The sequence below is a fragment of the Mus pahari genome, chromosome 8 (assembly GCF_900095145.1).
Source record: "Mus pahari chromosome 8, PAHARI_EIJ_v1.1, whole genome shotgun sequence".
Lineage (NCBI taxonomy): Eukaryota > Metazoa > Chordata > Mammalia > Rodentia > Muridae > Mus > Mus pahari.
Genome location: NC_034597.1, coordinates 13,974,996 through 13,993,452, shown reverse-complemented (window position 1 = coordinate 13,993,452; position 18,457 = coordinate 13,974,996). Strand labels below are relative to the sequence as shown.

The 18,457-nt window shown below is 42.6% G+C and overlaps 1 protein-coding gene across 2 annotated transcripts in view; it reads right to left on the bottom strand.

Annotated features, from left to right (window-relative positions):
- Window positions 1–18,457, bottom strand: part of Lrmda (leucine rich melanocyte differentiation associated) — a 1,022,231-nt gene that overhangs the window by 663,147 nt on the left and 340,627 nt on the right. The gene's annotated exons all lie outside the window — the stretch shown is intronic.

Here is an 18,457-nt window from a genome sequence, read left to right as displayed (position 1 = left end):
GACATGCTGAGAGAGCCTGCCTGGAGCCTGTGTGCTGGTGGACTGCCACTGGCCATGTCAAGGGACACTGTCCTACCTATTTTAATCCTGCATTGATGATGGCTTTTTTTTTTCTCTCCTTTCTTTAGTTACCTATGGCTCTTAGACTTTCTATTACATAGCATCTTACTCTTTAGGGGGCAACACTTCTAAGCCACAAAGAGGCAAGAAACCAGAATAGAAAATGCACGCATACCTATTTGAATTGAGGGCCTTTCACAAGGTCTCTAGGAAAAAGCCCAAAAGACCTTAGTTTGAACAAACTAGATAGTATTTGGATAACTTCTAACTTAGAAACTTCAACTATTATTATAAAAATGTTAGCCTTTTCATCCATCGAATCCCTGAATTCAGTTTGAATGACCCACATAAATCAGGTCCCACCACTTGGGGTCCAAGAGTTCAAAGTGGCAAAGGCATTATGCAGTGTTAAAAAAGAATCTTTCAGAATTCACTTTCAAGTGATTGTTCTTATTTTGATCATTTCAACGGAGGCATGAAAAGGAAAAAACTCACCAAATCAGATATTTTCTCTATTAAATATTCATAATCATAAAAATCAACTTAAATTCTATTTTCTAAGATAACACACTTTCTCTGTATTTGCAAGGCTGAATATTGCATTAGTATTTGTATTACAACTGGCTTAGCCTGCATTGCAAAGCACTCTACAAACCTAATCATCACATCCCAGATTCAGGAAGGTTGTGCTGTCAAAGCACTAGTTCTGACCACGCGAGTTTGCCAGCTTTTCCTCCTCGTCAGGTTTGGAACATCTTCAACAGACAATGTTGCAGTTGTCAAATTTAGAGAAAACATACTTGATAAGGGTTTTTCTCTGCGTTGTTGGGTATCTACCAGGTCGGTATGGCCATAACAATGGGAGACTAGAGCCCCAGTGCAGTGCCACTCTGACCAATTCACCAAAGCTGAATGTTAACTGGAACACATTTATTTAATTTCTACAAAAGCACTTATCACCCTGAATGGCAAGGACCAAAGAGCCACAACAGGAAATCCTAAAGGGCCCTGGCAATCAATCAGTTCAATGCCTTCATTTTATGGATGTTAAAACTGAGGTTTAAAAAAATGGCTTGTTGTCAGGCATCTAACATTTTAGCAACCTAATAGATATTGAAACCCAGGTTTCTGACTCCTAAATTAGCTTCTTCTATAACTATGTGCCATTTATCAGACGTTTAAAAGTTAGGGAAACCAGAAGATCAGCTGGGGGAGAGACTGAATAGCACAGACCCTCAAACAGCCACAACCCAATTCCTAGGAGTTGTGACTGCTCCTCGTATGGAAAGGGGACTTTGTAGAAGTGACTAACTATTATGAGGTATAGACATTATCCTGGAGAAATAAGGAGAGGAGGCTAGAGGAATATTGAGGAGCCTGATGGAAGAAACTTACATTACTAGTTGAACTACTAATAGTAATGTTGGCTGGCATTCATGATTGTGCTGGTGAGAAGTCTGAAGAGAGTAAAGTGTGGTGCATAAAGCCAATAGTGTCTTGGAAACACCTACCATACTTACATTAGGTTAAATACAGACTTGCAGAGTGCCTGTGATAATATTTCAAAAACAAAACAAAACAAAAACAAATCCAAACAAAACAAAACAAAACAAAACAAAAAACAAGAAATAGTCCATCATTGCAAAACTGTGAGCTACATGGTGTACCAGCCATACAAATACACAGCTTGCCAAAACTGACTTTGATATTTAGCTGAGAGTTCCAAGCAGAGCATTGAAGATGCAGACCAGTGTCTCACTGTGCTGCTTACAATATAGAGAAAGAACGGAGAGATAAACTGAGAGTGTGCCTGGTAATCAAGAGGAACCCAAAAGACAATAATTTGGAACTACTTCAATATATTCATATTGCAAAAAATGTTACAATCTGAAGGTCGCTGTCAATCACAATGTCCCATAGAGAAATCAATATGTATAAATGCACAATTTGGTAAAGAACCTCATAAAGATTAAAAAATAAGCGTAGTCACTATCCATTTGAAGAGACCAGGATGCTGACTTATAAATCCCACTGCCATCCAAATATAAGCCGGAAACACAGACAGAATTGTCTAGGAAGATCTGTGGTGGGACTCTTTTGTCTCCTGAAATGAGTTCCCAATATAGCTATTGGAAACCACTAAAGATTTTAGAATATCAGACCAGCAAAGATGATGCCAGATTGGACCGGAAGGGAAGAAAAAGAATAGAACACTGGAAAGCTATAAAACAATGAAAGCTCTCCAGGTAAACAAGTGGCTCACAAAACTCCCCCGCTGCAAACATGTACTTCCCTGCATGAAATGGGAAGGAGGGCCCCACTAGAATGGCAGGTGTAAGAAGATAATCATTCACTCACCCCAAGAGGCACCTCCTCTGTACCCATGCCACATTCTGAGGTCCTGAAACCTCCAAGGAACCTGTACAACCTACACCATGCCAGACTGCCCAGGACAAGTGACAACCCCACTCTTTCCTCCAACTCTCTTCACTGTTGAGTGTAGCACCTAACATTGGCCTCCTAAGGCTCTTCAAGCATTGAGCTTGGGAAGTAGATAAGTGACTTTTAGTTTCATAAATACATTATGGAGAGAGAGTGATGTTTTTCCCCACAGTCAAATATACTCAGCCCTCATCAACATTGAATTTAGTTATGACATTTGGTAGTCTTGAACTGATGAGAAGTAATGCTGAAACTTTAAACTGTCATGGTTGAAATTTCTGAAGATCTTGGGATGGGTGAATGTGAAGACTGGGCAGACAGGGGTCTGTTGGGGACAGAGGGAAAATGTTTCTCTTGCAATTTAGCCCACTAAGTTTGAAAACTAATCTAAGCAGAAGAGACAATCAAAGGAAGAGCCCCCACCCCCACCCCAACACAAATAATCTCAGGTGTGGAGAGATCTCAGCTTCAAGGCAGCCATGAAGAAGTTGTATCTTCTTCCTGATACATGGAACAGAGACCTTCTACTGTGAGATGGTCATTGGAGTTTCTTTCAGGCTTCAAAATCTAGGCGTATTATTTATCCCTATAAAATTCTTCTCTTGAGCTGGTGGGAGACAAGAGGTGGTTTCTATGCAAGTCTTATTATCTGAGTTCAATTCCTGGAAGCCTTTTGTTTTGTAAAGGTGCCTGGAGAGGACTCGCACCATAGAGTTGTCCATAGAGCCTTAGGCCAAGGCTCCTTTGCTCCTTTCAGATCCAAGGTGGTTTCTAGGGCATTCGAAAACTAGATACCAACGTTTCACAGCCTTCCAGATGTCCCAATCATTTAGAGAACAATTTGACAATTCATTTCAAAGTCAGATTGCCACAGAAAATTTTGCTATGTGACCACCTCATGTAGGCTGAAAACTAAATATATTACCATGTTTATGGGATGTCAGAATCAAAGTCTCAATAAATGGAGATGCCTACAGATAGAACTCAAGCCCCTAAACCACAAAGCAGACGATGGGGAGTGGGGGGGGGGGTGAGAGGGTCAAGCCCACCAGACAAGAGACCTCATGTTGATCTCTACCTGGTATGTACCTTAGAGGCTTCTTAGACCTCACATAGACTATTTCACCTAGAACATCACCCAGAACGTGGATAAGGGAAATGATCATTTCAAAGGGTGAGATACATTTTTCCAAGTAATATTCATACAGAGATTGACAGTCCAACTGGGGCCACAAAATGCTCCCCATTTTGCTCTGTTCTCAATAAATGGATCCAGTGACAAACATATCATGAAAGTGATCTCAACTAGATTCCCTCCCTTGCATGGAAGGCTGGAGGAAATGATTTCACACAAACCTTAGCATCAAATTCCTGGGCACCTCCTGAACCATCTCTCATGCCAAGGGCTTAATAGATCTTGAAGAATCGTTTCCTCTGATGATCTTCAAAGAGCACTCACAGTGTCTGGACCAACTTTCAAAAGTCAAACTCAAAGTCCTCTCATCAAAGAACCCTGGGCAACACACAATCTCTAATTTCAAGTGAGTCTTGGTGCTAAGGGGCAGGACCGGAAGGAAGGGCTACTCCAAGTTTCCACAACTCCGTATCTCATTTACCTGTCTGGCTGAGTGAATGACTTCGAGAAATACCTCTCTCAAAGACTGAAAATAGAAAGGAGACTTGGAGGACGATAGGGGAAGTGGAACTGCATCCGTGAGAACCACAGGATGAAAATTCCCAGCAGCCTTAATGCTGGAGAATTTACTTTAGGATGTAAAAATAACACGCGTTGCTCTGTCTCCTCGCTTTGTTTGCTGTTCTCTGTGGAGATTACTGCTGTGTGCGCAGCGTCATAACAGTGGAGAAGGTCAGGTTGACAAAACTTCTTGGTGGGGAATAATCTTTAGTCTTCCAAATATATAAGCTGAACAACCTCCAGGCCACAAAAGCAAAAACTGGTTTGGAAAATGCCAATTTCTACCTCTAAAGAAACTCAATAGCTTCCAAATGGACCCAAGATCAATCACATTTGTGCCATTCTAAAAAAAAAAAAAAAAAAAAAAATTAAAAACCATTAAGAAATAATTTGGATAGAGAGAGCTTTGAAACCTTTATTTCTCCCAAGTTTTGGCAAAGACAACACAAATCTCAGTGAGGAAAGTGCTTGCTAGGATAAGAAAATGGGATAGGGTTGGAATGGGGCTCTGTGGATCAAGCTTGTGCTATACAAGCTAAGAACTGGACCCCAGATTGTCAGTAACCACTTAAGTGCCACGTAAGCATTGTGGCCTGCCTGTCATCCCAGCACTTGGGAGGCAGAGACAGGGAGTCCTCTGAAGCAAGCTGGCTAGGAACAGTAGCCAATATCAGTGAGCTCTGGCTTCAATTGAGAGACCTTGTCTCAAGCAATCTAGAAAGTCTCCTAATGACAACCTCGGGCCTCCATATGCATATGCACATGCACACACGTGCACACACAGGCATATTCACACGCACATACCCATTCATGTGCAAACATACCTATGCATGTGGACGCCTCATGTATACACATGAAAAATATTGGACAAATATAAAATTAGACCTAATGGTACTTGCCTTTCACCTAGGAACACACCTGTAACAAGATGATAACATTTGCACACCACAAAGGTCTTTCTCTTCCACTCGGGGAGATATAGTATACCCATTATCGAGCATGATATTATATGGAATGATCTGACAGTCTCATTCTTTATTTCCGGGGAATGGTACCTTCTTAAACAAAACACAAAAATGGTTTGAAAAATTGGGCCAGCAATGAGACAGCAATGAGACAGCATGGATCAACCTAACATTCCCAAAACGGTGTCTGATCACCAGCAATGAGAATAAATTACAGGGGTGCACGAGCAAACTCTGTGCTCACCAAGAATAGGTGCCCAGTCAACAGTGGTACACCCCGCACTGGAGCTATATGAAAGCCCAAGCTGTCTAAAGAACCCAGTGCCTCCAGAAATGAAGGCCCCACTGCAGAATGTCACAACAGCTGGGACACCAAAGACCACCATCTTTTCAGACCTCATATGAAGCCACAGCATGAGAAACAAAGTCAAGAAAATTACGAATTGGCAAACTGTTTGCAACAAATGTTATTTCCTGGATAACAAGATGGATAACGTACATTCTGCAACATATGCTAGGAATTATTGAAAACAGATGTAAATGTTCTCAAACTCAAGCCTTTCTCTGGCACAAATCTGAATACATTGATTTTTTTTTTTCTTATTTAGACTTCATTTCACAGCAAGGCCCCAAGCCCCTCAAATGCTAACCACCGAACTGACTAGAGACTCACTGTCCTCCCCAGCTACGCAACAAAGGAGACCGGTGATCCCCAAAGCACCTCCATCAGATGCCAGACAAAGCTTTGAATCATACTTAAAGGCACAAATGAGAACAAACGGAGCAGAAGACTCTGGAGTTTAAAGACTCCCAGTATGAATGTGCCTGCAAACACACACAGCAAGGACACAGGACATCCCTGTGCCAATGGCCCAGGCCTCAGCATACCCCTGCATCAATAGCCCAAGCCTCCAACTCCCTGACTCAGGACCACATCTTAATTCTCCTGCTGCTCCTGTTAGCTCTTCTTACTCATTTCATGTGGCACACACCACCGTGGCAGTGGGCCCTATCTGCCAGTCAAGTTTTTTTGTAACCATAAGATAAGCAGGCTCCTAAGTGTGCACAGAAACACAGAGTGTGCAATCAACGCATTTTGAAAATGGGGGCCCAGAGAGGTATTTTCCATGAAAAGTAATTTACATTTTTCAGCTACAAATGCGTCTTTTCTTCTAAGAAGAGTCATCTGTACAACAGATTTGTATCTCAAAATAGAAGGCTGGATTTATGCAAAAATGATCTCAGGGGATCATCACAGAAATACAAAAAAAAAAAAAAAAAAAGTAATTTCCTGCCAAAATTATACAGAGTGTTGCTCACAAGAGGTCTTTTTTTTTTTCAAATATGACCAGTAAACATATAAAATACACAAATGAAACCGAATTAATACAAACCAAGAGTTCTTTAGTGATCTTAAAGACTTTGGAGATGTCAGAATGAAACATCAGAATAAAATTCTTGAGAGTTTAAAAGTGACAAAAATGTCAAAACCTATACATTTCACCCTGAGAAGAGCCTCTTATGCTTTTGCAAAGATTAGCCTCTCTGGTTTATTTAAATATGTCAAAAATGTAGTGGGCAGTAGTTCGTGCTCAAAAATTCCCAAACTGTTCATCTTTCCTAACATCAAATTGTTTACTAGGACCTCAGTAAATGTGAGTTGAACTATAAAACCTTAAAAATAATAGTTTAGAAGGAATGATTCCATTGGATGCGTTTGCACACACCTGGAATCCCATCACTCAGAGGTGGAAGCAGAAAGAACCGTGAGAGTTTGGGGTCAGTTTGGGCTACACGGAGAGTGTAAGGTCAGCTTAGGTTTCTGGATATGATCCTGTCTTAAACCTCTAAAGAAGGAAGGAAGGAGGGGAAAGAGGAGCTCTGGGGGGGGGGGTGAGGAAGGATGGAGATGGAGAGGGGAAGAAGGGAAGAAGACCAGGGGGGAAGTGGGAGAAGGAGAAGGAAAGGCTGGAGAGCGAGAAAAGGAGAGAACAGACTGAGAAGCTAAGAGTTATAAAAACAAATAGTGTCTTCCCTGAGATGGTGTCTTAACATGGACATTGATCAAGATCATGTATGCAAATCAAAATGTTATAAATAGATAAGGGTCACTTTAATTAGTATATCTGAAGAAAATAAGCAGATGCTGCATACCTAAGAGAGTGAGAGCTAGTACACATGTGCATGCCCATGTGCTCAAGCAGACAACAAACAAACAAAAACTAATAGCATTTCTGACCCAGGGGCAACATTTTTGGGCTCTGAGCATCATCCCTGCTGGCAACTAGCACTTACCATCAAGCAACCCATAAGCCCTTTGAAGACTGAATCTCAAGCATTCCACTTCCTGCATGTGTGTGAAACGTTACCCATCCAGATCTCCCACAATTCCGTCAAGCTCTAACAATCAGCATGTAGCAGATAAACCACTGTGGGATCAAGCCAGAGTCACTCCTAAGTCATCGTTGAGGAGGTCGAATTCTACTTTAGAACAAGTCAAGAAGTATTTCTGTGGCCCCTGAAAGCCATAGGGCACCTTTGTTCTCCTCTCGGAAGATAGGAAATAAGCTTCCTTTTATAGATGAAAAAGAGAGCAGGAGACAGAGCAAGCCCCACCTCCATATGTCTTGAGTTTGACGTTCCACACGTGGCCACTGTTTATGTTGCCTGTCACCCTTTGATTTCCGCTGTAGTTTGCAGCATGAGGGTCATGGGGTAACCTCTGCCTTCCAGAGTCTTATGAGCTCGCAACCCCCAGGCCAAGAGCGTCTATGTATCTGGCGGGCTTTCTCTGACGGTTTCCAGTGCTTGGCAAGAGGAGATGGAAAAGATGCAGACTAGTGTCAAGTCGAATAGTAATCCATTAGGTGAATGGTTCGGTGCTTACTACACAAGAGTGGGTTATAGTTTCATATATCATGTTCAATGTGCAATAGATATTTTCCCCAGCCATTCATATTAAACTGGTGTAAATGTTTTTATTCCTTGCCACATTTCTGGGTGGGATGCTCAGCCTCTCCCAGGAATCTGTTTGCTTTAAAATGCCATGTATCTCCTAGCGGCCTTACCTCATAAAAAAGTGGGCATCTTCTAAATGAATTTCTCCCCCTTTTTGCAGTTAATAGCTAAGCAACACAGCAGAAATATACCATGTGTGGAGGCCTGCTTACTGCAGATGGTGAATCCCAAGCCTGATCTTATGTCATTCATTCTAAATCCTGGGACTCCAGTCACTGTAACATGCACAGCACTGCCCTGGCAAGCATTCATTCTACTCCCAATGAAGGGGAACTTGATTCTAATGCAGGGTCTGAACCTAGAAAGTTCATTTAACTAGTGGAAGAAGGTAGGAAGGGCATTTAAGAAGGCACCCCACCAAACTCTCTGGTCACACTCCAGAAGTCTCTGGCCCCAGAGTGCATCAGGAATGAGTTTCCATCTAGGCAAGACCAACTCTGCCTTCTGGTGTCTTCTACTTCTTCTTGCTCTGCTTTGTGATCACCTGTATTTGTACTTATGCAGAACAAAACGAGTGTGCTAATAGGCCAGTTAGTGAGGAAGGCATCAGGACCAGGTGCCTTGTGTTGTACCAACTCTTCAGTGGTGGGTGTTCTTGGGTCTGAAACTACCTATGGGATCAATAATTACTAAAATGCACCACAGCTGCCCAGTGGCCCAGATGAACCCCATCCCATGTAACTCCACATCTTTAACAGGCAGAAATATTCCAACCAGCAGTAGTGTCCTACCACACAAATTCATGAGACACTAAAGGGTTCCAGGTGCAGAGCTGGCTTGTCACCCTGCCACCTCTCCTTCCAGGTTCCCAGCTGCAAGTAAGTGAAGATCTACCACTTTTTAAAGAATATATTTGCTTTTTAATCATCATCAACATCTTCATCATTATTCTGATATGTGTGCATGTGTGTTTGTGTGTACATCCGTGTTATAGAAATGTACACATGCAGGCAATGTTCCCATGAAGTCCAGCAAGAAATCCTGGAGCTGAAGTTACAGACAGCTCTTGACTGCCTGACTTGAGGGCCAGGAACCACATCTTGGACCTCTGAATGGGCACTCTCTGCTTTTATACGCCGTGTTATTTTCCCAGTCCTTGATATTACATCTTGTTTAGCAAGAATAGACAGAACTAAGAAGCAGGTTCCTGAAGCATCTTTAAAATCCTAGGGGAACCCAAAGTCCCTTCTTTAGTATCTACAAAGATACCTACAGGAAGAAATCTCAGGGTATCTTGGACTTATTCTAGGTTCCATTTGGAATTGCTTAGACTAAATATCAGCAAACTCCGGAAAAGATCCCAGTTACATGTATTGTACGTTGCATGAGCTGTACAGTCACAGAACACAACAGCCATAGCACAGACAACACTGGGATAAGTGAGCCTGTGTTCCAGTTACAATTGTCTGCAAAAGAACACAGACAGCTATACACTGCAGCCTGGATCTAGACCATAACTATCTAACAGAAATATAAGCCATGAAGATAATTTACATTTTTTTCTATTAGTCACTTGAAAAGAGGGAAACTACAGTGGATAAAATAATTTAATAATATACTGTATTTAGCTTATCCAAGAATGACTATTTTAATATGTAAAAATGTTACCAAAGTAAACTTAAAAAAAAAAAGGTAATTGTGAGACTTTATAGTCTTTTATGCTGCTAAGTCTTTGGCATGTTTTAAACTTCCAGAACATGGGGATTTGCCCACTTTCTAGTGTTCTATAGTCCGTATGACTACTGTTTACCATATTTGCCAGTGTAGGTCACCCATCATGACCTTGCCTGCCTTAGGGACTGTGATGGCTAATCTCTACCGTCAACCTGATGGACTCTAGAATCTCCTAGACACAAGCCTCTGCGCATGCCTATGAGACAGTATCTACAGCCGGCTAACCTCTGCTATTACCTAAATTAGGTTAATAGATAGAAAGACCCATCCTCTGTGGGCAGCACCATCCTATAGAACTGGGTTCTTGGGAAAAAAAAAAAAAGGAAAAACCAAGCTGGGAATTCATTGATCTCTGGTTCCTAACACCATGTGACCAGGCTGAATCAAACTCCTGTCTCCATAAAATCCCTGCCGTGAAGGACTGTACACCCTCAAACTGTGAGCTGAAATAAAGCCTTTCTTCTTGAGGTTGCTATGCTCGCTATTTTGTCACAGCAAGGAAACAAGTAACTAATCCAGGAGCCATGTTGGGAAAAGGTGAGTCCTCCTGGCCACCCAAGGGCTATCTGTAACATCACCTCTAGAGACTCACTCCAAACCATTGACATGCCTAGAATACCAGCGGCGGCCCAGCTGCCAACACAATGACCAGCCATCTCCAAATTCCACCAGAGAAAGATGTTTAGGGGAACATTGGACACCATCATTGGCATGTCTCTAGGCAGCCCCTTTTGACAGTCGGGAAGTTTAAGGTGAATGTATGGGCATTTGCAGAGAACCATTGAAAACCAAAAGAAGACAAACAACATACCATCTCACTACTGAACCCAGCTCCCCTTATGCTCTGTCTACAACTCCAGATCTCATGTGACAGTCACACAACCCTTTGTCAGTGGGTTTGGAGAGAACCCCTTCCTTCACCACCACCAGTAGTGGACTGGCTCTTCAAGTGCCCCATTCATTTTAACAAGCAGAGGGTGTCAGGGGTGGCAACCCTATAAGTGCGAAGACCTGAATGGTATCCATTGCTCATCTCTGGCCCTGCTGTTGAAGCACAGCCCTTCTCTTTCAGACAAAGGCTTGTTTGGTAGGCAGGGAGGAGGGAGGGATTGGAGGAGCTTTCCCTACAGTCTTTATTATAATAAAAAGCCAGGGCGACATTTACTTTCTTTCCCTCTGTTTTCAACTCGCATAAGATTCTTTTTAAAAGCATTTTCTAAAATGTGCCTAAAGTAATCTTTTCCACAGGGAAACACAAACCCAACAAAACAGCCCTTTGTTTCAACTAACAGTTAGCAAATAGAAAATAGAAATACCTGGCACAGGAACTTGGGCTTAAGGAAGTTGGAACAGACAAACTAACCTTTTCACGTGGCCCCCACTTCACCCAGGAGGGGAGCCGAGCACCCACTAATGGATCTCAGCATGCCCTACAGTGCCAGCTGCCATGATGTCATCAGTACAGTCGCCAGCATCTATAAAAGGTCTCTCCTGGGGGCACTCCAGAAGAAAGCCAGGCCTTCTCTTATCCCATGACAGGTCTGTACTCTTCCAGCACCGCAGACTACAAAGCATGCTGGACCAGTAGTCTGGAAACTGCCATCCCTATGAGTGAACACCGAAGGCCCAACTCCATTGCTACTTGGCAGGAATACTGAAGGCAGGGTGGACACCTTCAGAGAGATGAGTAGAATCGACCCCAGCCCTCTTTCAAGATATACATTGTAATTCTGTGATTAGAGAAAGATCTAATCCCTCTAGAAATCATCTGAGACTCACATGGTGTTCAATTTCCTCATCTGAGATGGCTGCTAAACACACACACATACACACACACACACACACACACACACACACACACACACACCACTGTCATTTTGAGTCTAAACATTTACAGTACACACATATGGCAGTTATTGTGCCTTATTGCCAGTGATATCAGATGATGGCACAAGATGACTACCGAGGGCTGGCTTCTAATAACCCCACTGGCAACTGACCCCATAACCCTTCCCCTCAAAGCCTCTTACATGCCTTCTTCTAACTGAAACCACTCAGTAAGTATGTGCTGAATTGTGACCCATGGAACACAAAGGGATATTTTCTGAGCAACATTTGAAACTTTTTCACATGGATAGTTCAAATGAAAAGGATGCACCAAAGACAGATGTGGTGGCACAGTTTTAATCCCTGTGCAGGAGAAACAAACAGGTGGGCCCTTGGGCTTGTTGACCAGCCAGTCTAACCTTTTTGGTGATATCTAGGACAGTGAAGGAGACCCCACCCCAAGATCCAGATAGATGGCCACTGGGGAATGACATCTGAAGTTGTCCTCTGGTCTCCATATGTGCACACGCGCACGCACACACACACACACACACACACACACACACACACACACACACACACGTGCATGTGATCTCGGGTATACACACATACAAGGAGTTGCACAGGGAGCCATTTCTTCCTCTCCCTCAGCAAGATTTTAATATGTCCATCTGTGACTTGTACCACCATCACCCTCAGGCCTAAAAACTTAACTTTTGTTTTGTTTTGTTTTTTAAGGCAGGATTTCTTTGTGCAATTCTGGCTGTCCTGGAGTTCTCTCTGTAGACCAGGCTGGCCTTCAACTCATAGAGATCCCCCTGCCTCTGCCTCCCAAGTGTTGGGACTAAAGATATATGCCAGCACTTTCCAGTTAAGAACTTGACTTTTTAACACCTAAAAACATAGATCTCTACAGGAAAAGCAGAAAGCAGCCAGAGATATCCAGAATGGAGGATAGCAAGTAAGTGGAACTCAGGATGACTCCACACAAAAGACAAGAATGCCTCAATGATCCGGAACCAGTCATCTGCTAGTTATTGAGTATTTTCTATCCTTTGTGAGTTTAAATCTCAGGTCAACGAAAAGCGGTAATCTGACCTGGGGACTGTGATATAATACAGTACCCAAATCACCTGTCCTGACCGTGATACCATCAGTATCTTTTGCAAAGGATTATACCATTGACTCAGTGAATTAATATTATGTTACTTTAAGCACACAATATTAAATAAACACTAATTAGCCCACTGCCAAAATAAGTGGATGTTGCTATACTAACAAGCCCCACGTTTCAGTAGCTTAAAACAAAACAAAAAGAATGATTTCTCTTAAGTTCTCTATGACCAATGTAGGTCTCCTGTTAGGGAGGTGGCTCTAGTCAACACAGTTGTTCAGAGATCTATATGAACAAATTCTTCAATATTTTATAATGCTGCTCTTCCAATAAAAGACATTAGAGTTTGTCATAAGAAACATGATGCTTAATTCATCTCAAATCTTTGAACCAGAAATGACAATTTCTTCCCTCACTGAATTAACAAAACAGAGCATATACAACTTCATGACAGACAGGAAATATGATTTTATCATACAGACAGAAGGAGATGAGGACAGGAAATAGTGAAGAAGAGACACTTGTCACAACTTTACCCAACTATCATCATCACAAATATCGTAGCCCTGGTGCTGGATTCAAAAGTCACACACTAATCCACGGCCACACCCCACACTTCCAAGTCTACAAATGAGTAGGTCACACATGTAAATAAGGCTGATACAGCATGTTCATATCACCCATCCCTGCTGGTTTATGTCCCTGTCAACATCTGATTTAAGTCTCTTGGGATGTCTGTATGTATCCTGAGAGATGGACTCATTAGGAAGTTGATCTGGTGATCATTAAAACACTATCTTATTCAGGAACTGCATCAAACCCAGTTCCTTAGTAGCAAGCTCAAGGGTCACCAGGAGAGTGGTCTGGCCTGGCCAGAAACAAAGAAACTGAGAAAAGCAGATGAACTATTCTCCTTGCACTTGAAAAAACCAACAGGAGAAAATGTGTGTGTGTGTGTGTGTGCGTGTGTGTGTGTGTGTGTGTGTGCGCGCACGCGCGTGTGCACATGTGTGTGTGTGTGCGCGTGCGCGTATGTGTGTGTGCGTGTGTGTGTGTGTGTGCGTGTGTGTGTGTATGCATATCTGTGTCTCTGTGTCTGTGTGTGTGTCTGTGTGTGTGTATGCGTATCTGTGTCTCTGTGTGTGTATGTTGTGTGTGCCTGTGTCTGTGTGCCTGTGTGTATATGTGTGTATATGTCTGTGTGTGAGAGAGACAGATAGAGACACACATACACATATACACACAGAGAGAGAAAGAGACAGACACACATACAGAGAGAGGGGGGAGAGAGAGAGAGGGAGGGAGAGAGAGAGAGAGAGAGAGAGAGAGAGAGAGAGAGAGAGAGAGAACACAATGAGAGAGACTTGTGTTGTTTTGGAAGATATTATTGTAAACAGAAAGAGCTATGTTAAAAATGCACTTAGGAGCTTCCATAATGTGCAACAATTTTCCTAAAACTGCAATGGGAGGGAAAAAAAAACCAACAGAAACATGAAAATGTAAAACCCTATTACCCGCACTTCACTACACCCAACTCTCCGTCATCCCTAACCTGCGTCTTAAGTGTGCTAATTGGAAAGGGTGTGCTGCATACAGCCCTGTTTTCTCGATGACAACTGCCCTGCTTTTATCACTGGACTCAGTACCAAGAGGGGAATCATTTTCAAAATTCAAAGCGTTTTGATCTGGTTGTGTCACCCAGCTGCCTGCACTGCACTGGGATTCTGTCTTAGAGGAAAAAACACTAATGTTCCAGGCAGTGGCACTGAGGCCGGGGAAGGCAGAGAGTAGGTGAACAATGTTGAAGTGGAAATAGAGTGCCTAAAAACTGAAAACAAGAGCAAAGTCCGTCCGATAACACCCCTCCAAGGATGCCAAGCGGTTTCTCCTTCAGGAGGGCACATTGACTATACTGCAAATGTTTACTGAAAAGAAAGTCATTAACTAATAAACCCCAGAGAGGAACACTCCGTCAGCATAAATACCACCCAGGAAAGCAAGCAGCGAGGCTTTCTCAGTTTACACTCATCCCCTGCAAAACGACAAAAAACTTGGGCAGACGACAGATGATGTGTGGTCTGGCAAGTGACTCATGACTATGAAAAAGTCTCCAAAAAAAAAAAAATGAGGAGTGGGGGCAAGTTTAATATGTGCTTTGGGGAGTCACTCCTGTTCCATGTAAAAGCCACACCCACAAAACAAAAAGGCAGTATCTTGGCATTCAAGAGCCCTGGGCCCAGCAGAAGGAAGCTCTTCACAGTTCTCCCACACAAATGGTGTTTCTAGATGGTTTCCACATGTGGGACTAAAACTGAAGGAAAGCTACCAGCATTCAAACAGAAACAGAAATGTAAATTCCAAAGTCAGAATGCATTCCAGGGTGACAAACAGATTAGTTATTTGGATCGGCTCTGCCCATTTTAGCTTTCAGAGTGGTGTTTGGTATAATGAAGATTCAGCACTTGAACCAACTAGAGATTGTCTAGGATAAATAACTACAGGTTCTATTTTGATTGTTGTCATCAACAAAAGCTGGCTGAGCTAGTAGTACTCATATAGCACTGTCCTCCACACATGGGTTTCCAGTGGGGACTCAGGATGGATGAACTCTGGATGACTGAGACTGTATGCACATACAACCCAAATGAGGATGGACTTTGTATGTGTGCCAGCGGGGCACAGCTGCTCCAACTGGCCTTTGGAGGAAAGAATCTCCACCCAAGATCACTTCAAAGACGCTTGCTATCTTCTGTTTTGTCAGCATGATGCCACGCATGTAGATCTGGTGCTTCTCTGGGCAAAACTGCCCTCGTTAAAGAGCCACAGTGGCTCATGTCCAGGAAGTACTGTGTGCTGGGTTTTCCCAGGGCTCAGGCATTACCACAGACTATATCTATGTGGTCACCCCAATCATTTCTTCCCAATCTGTTCTTCCTTCCTAAGTTTAATGGTCCCCCCCCCCCAAACAAAGACAAACAGATGGACTACGCCTACGACAGGAACCTAGCTCAATGAAAATGGTAAGATATTGGGAACTAGCCATAGGTACAACATGCCTCACCTATCCCTGGCCATACAGAACACAAGTCCCCAGATTGCAAAGCCTGATAACTCACCTCTCAAATAAAGCAGGAAACATAGCCAACATGGGTAGTTGGGCTCTAAAAGAAAGTGTGGGTAAATAATGGGAACAAACAAAATATAGATTCCAGAGGCCCTGTCAATAATTGCCAGCTGGGCTCCCATTGCACCATTTAACTGTAAATCCATACTCACTAAGAATTGCATCACAGATCATAAATACCTGTTTCTATCATGTCACCACATCTAGCTTTGCCCCAGAAAATCATTAACTGGCAAAGAAAGTTTGCAGTGTAGAAGGTAACGGTAACGAAATGCTCGTGTCTGCATTTCCTACTCATGGTCCAAAGAGCAGAAAGCAATCTCTAAATGTTTATATTTTAACACGCAATCGTAAATATCTTCCAGATCTGCTGCACATGCTCACTTAGAGCAGGCTACTAACTTTTTGTTTCATGCCACATTGATGTGCTTGACAGGTTTTCGAAGCATTTATAACTGCAGCAGTGTTGATCTTATTTAAAGAGAATATTAAATCAAATCCCTTGTCATCGGCATAAAATCTCCTATAGCATCAACAGAAGGCGGCTGTTTTTATTGATTTCTGTGATACAAAGGATACAGGAAGCAGACGGATGCTGCTCTGTCTAAGGAAAGGAAAAAGAAAAAGTCACAATTAAAGTCCCATGAAAACTATTAGTCACTGTAAAGGTCACCATCGACTTTTAATGGCATCCTAAAAGGAAACAATATGCTTCATTTCAACGTGAGGAGGAAAGACAATAGGATGCTGTGTTTCCAGGACAAGCATAAGAGAAAGTACCAAGAAGCTTAAACTTGCCATGTCCAAAGGCAATGCTAATGAATTCTAATTCACACCACTCAGTGCACGGTCTGTGCTTGTGATAAGGGAACTTGCCAGGGGAGAGAGGAAAGGAAACAATGCAAACCATCAGCTGTACTTGGCTTCACTGACTGGGCCATACCACACGTGGGTCTTCTGGAGGCGTTGAACCACTCCAGACCAGAGGTGGGACAAAGTGAGGGATGAGGAACGCAGATCTACTGGGGAAGTTAGCCCCACTGCTTCCATGGCTCTCAGTGCACACATACAGATGTACTATTATTGCACCTTCCCTCTGACGGTTGGAGGTACATCTGTCTGCATTGCAGTCTTCTTAGTCATAAGCTGAAAGAATGGTGTAGAGGACTTTGAGTCAACATCAACCAAGAAGCTCCCAGAGGACAAGAGAAATCAGGCAGTACTCATGAAAACAGATAATACGCACCACGAGAACACCCCAGGAACACCACAGGAGGAGCCAGAGATGTTATCAGTTGATTTCTATGCTTGATGAAGATTCTACAAAGTCTAGAACTTGGTGGAAGTTGGTTGCTACCTGTTCCTAAAGGTGAGACATAGTTGTCGGGAGACCAAGGGGGCGTGGTTGAATTTAAAACTCATCTACAGCTCCTCAAACATAGGGGCTTAGGATGTTTTTTTTAAATCTCGTACCCACAAGGCTATTTCCACTAAACGTCTTGAATAGAATTATCAATTTGGGAATCCTTAGGAGCAAGTCAGTACAAATACTCATGCATCACAACACAAATAGCCTTGCTTAGCAGTAGAAGAAAGCCATTATAGGAAAGCAGTGTGTTGGACAAGTACATGGCTCAGTGGGAAAAGTGCTCTTCACATGAACATAAGGATGTGGATTCAGATCCACTGAATCCATGCAAAGCCAGATGTGCTGCTGTGCACCTGTAATCCCAGTATTCCTATGATGAGATGAGAGGCAGAAAAAGCAAGACAGTCTCTAGAAGCTTGCAGGTCCAATTACCTATCACACAGAGCAGTAAAAAAGGAGAGACTTTGTATCAAACAAGGTAGGAGGTGAGGACCCACATTGAAAATTGTTCTGACTTCTACACTTGGGCCACACCCTAGCATGCACACACACACAAACAGGGCAGGGGGAGGGAAGAGGGAGAAAGATATTGAGAAATTTTATTAAAAAAGAAGACAGGCAGTTTGTTATGGCAGCTACACAAGAATTTTTGCCCTGACCTGAAGGTTAATTGGCTCTCCAGTAGTTCTATCTGGAAAATTATTGATACAATCCTTGCAGAATAGTAATAATCTTTAAACAAGGTAACCCTGGTAGGATTTCCCATTGCCTTTGCTGTAATAGCAATGTATTTCCCATAAAGGCCTCTCTTCAGAGTCATGAAAGTACCCTCCTTTCTTGTACCTTCCTCTAGACATTTCAAGGATACCTAAAAATGAGTATGTCTAGAATCCAGTTTGTTGAAACTCACTACCATCAGCCTTGGCCTCTTGCTGTTCCCTGTATAAGTGAATGTCCTACCCTTATTAGACCACAGTATATGTAAGTGCTACTTTTGCAATGTCAAAATGTTGGCAAATTTGAGAATTAAACTTATTAATGATGATTAAAAGCCAGAAACAGAAATCACTGCCATCTCTCACTTCTTCATCTTAGACTCTACCAAGTCCCTCCAAGTTGGTCTACTCCTAATACCTCCACAGCTTCTATTTATGCCTCAATCCTTGCT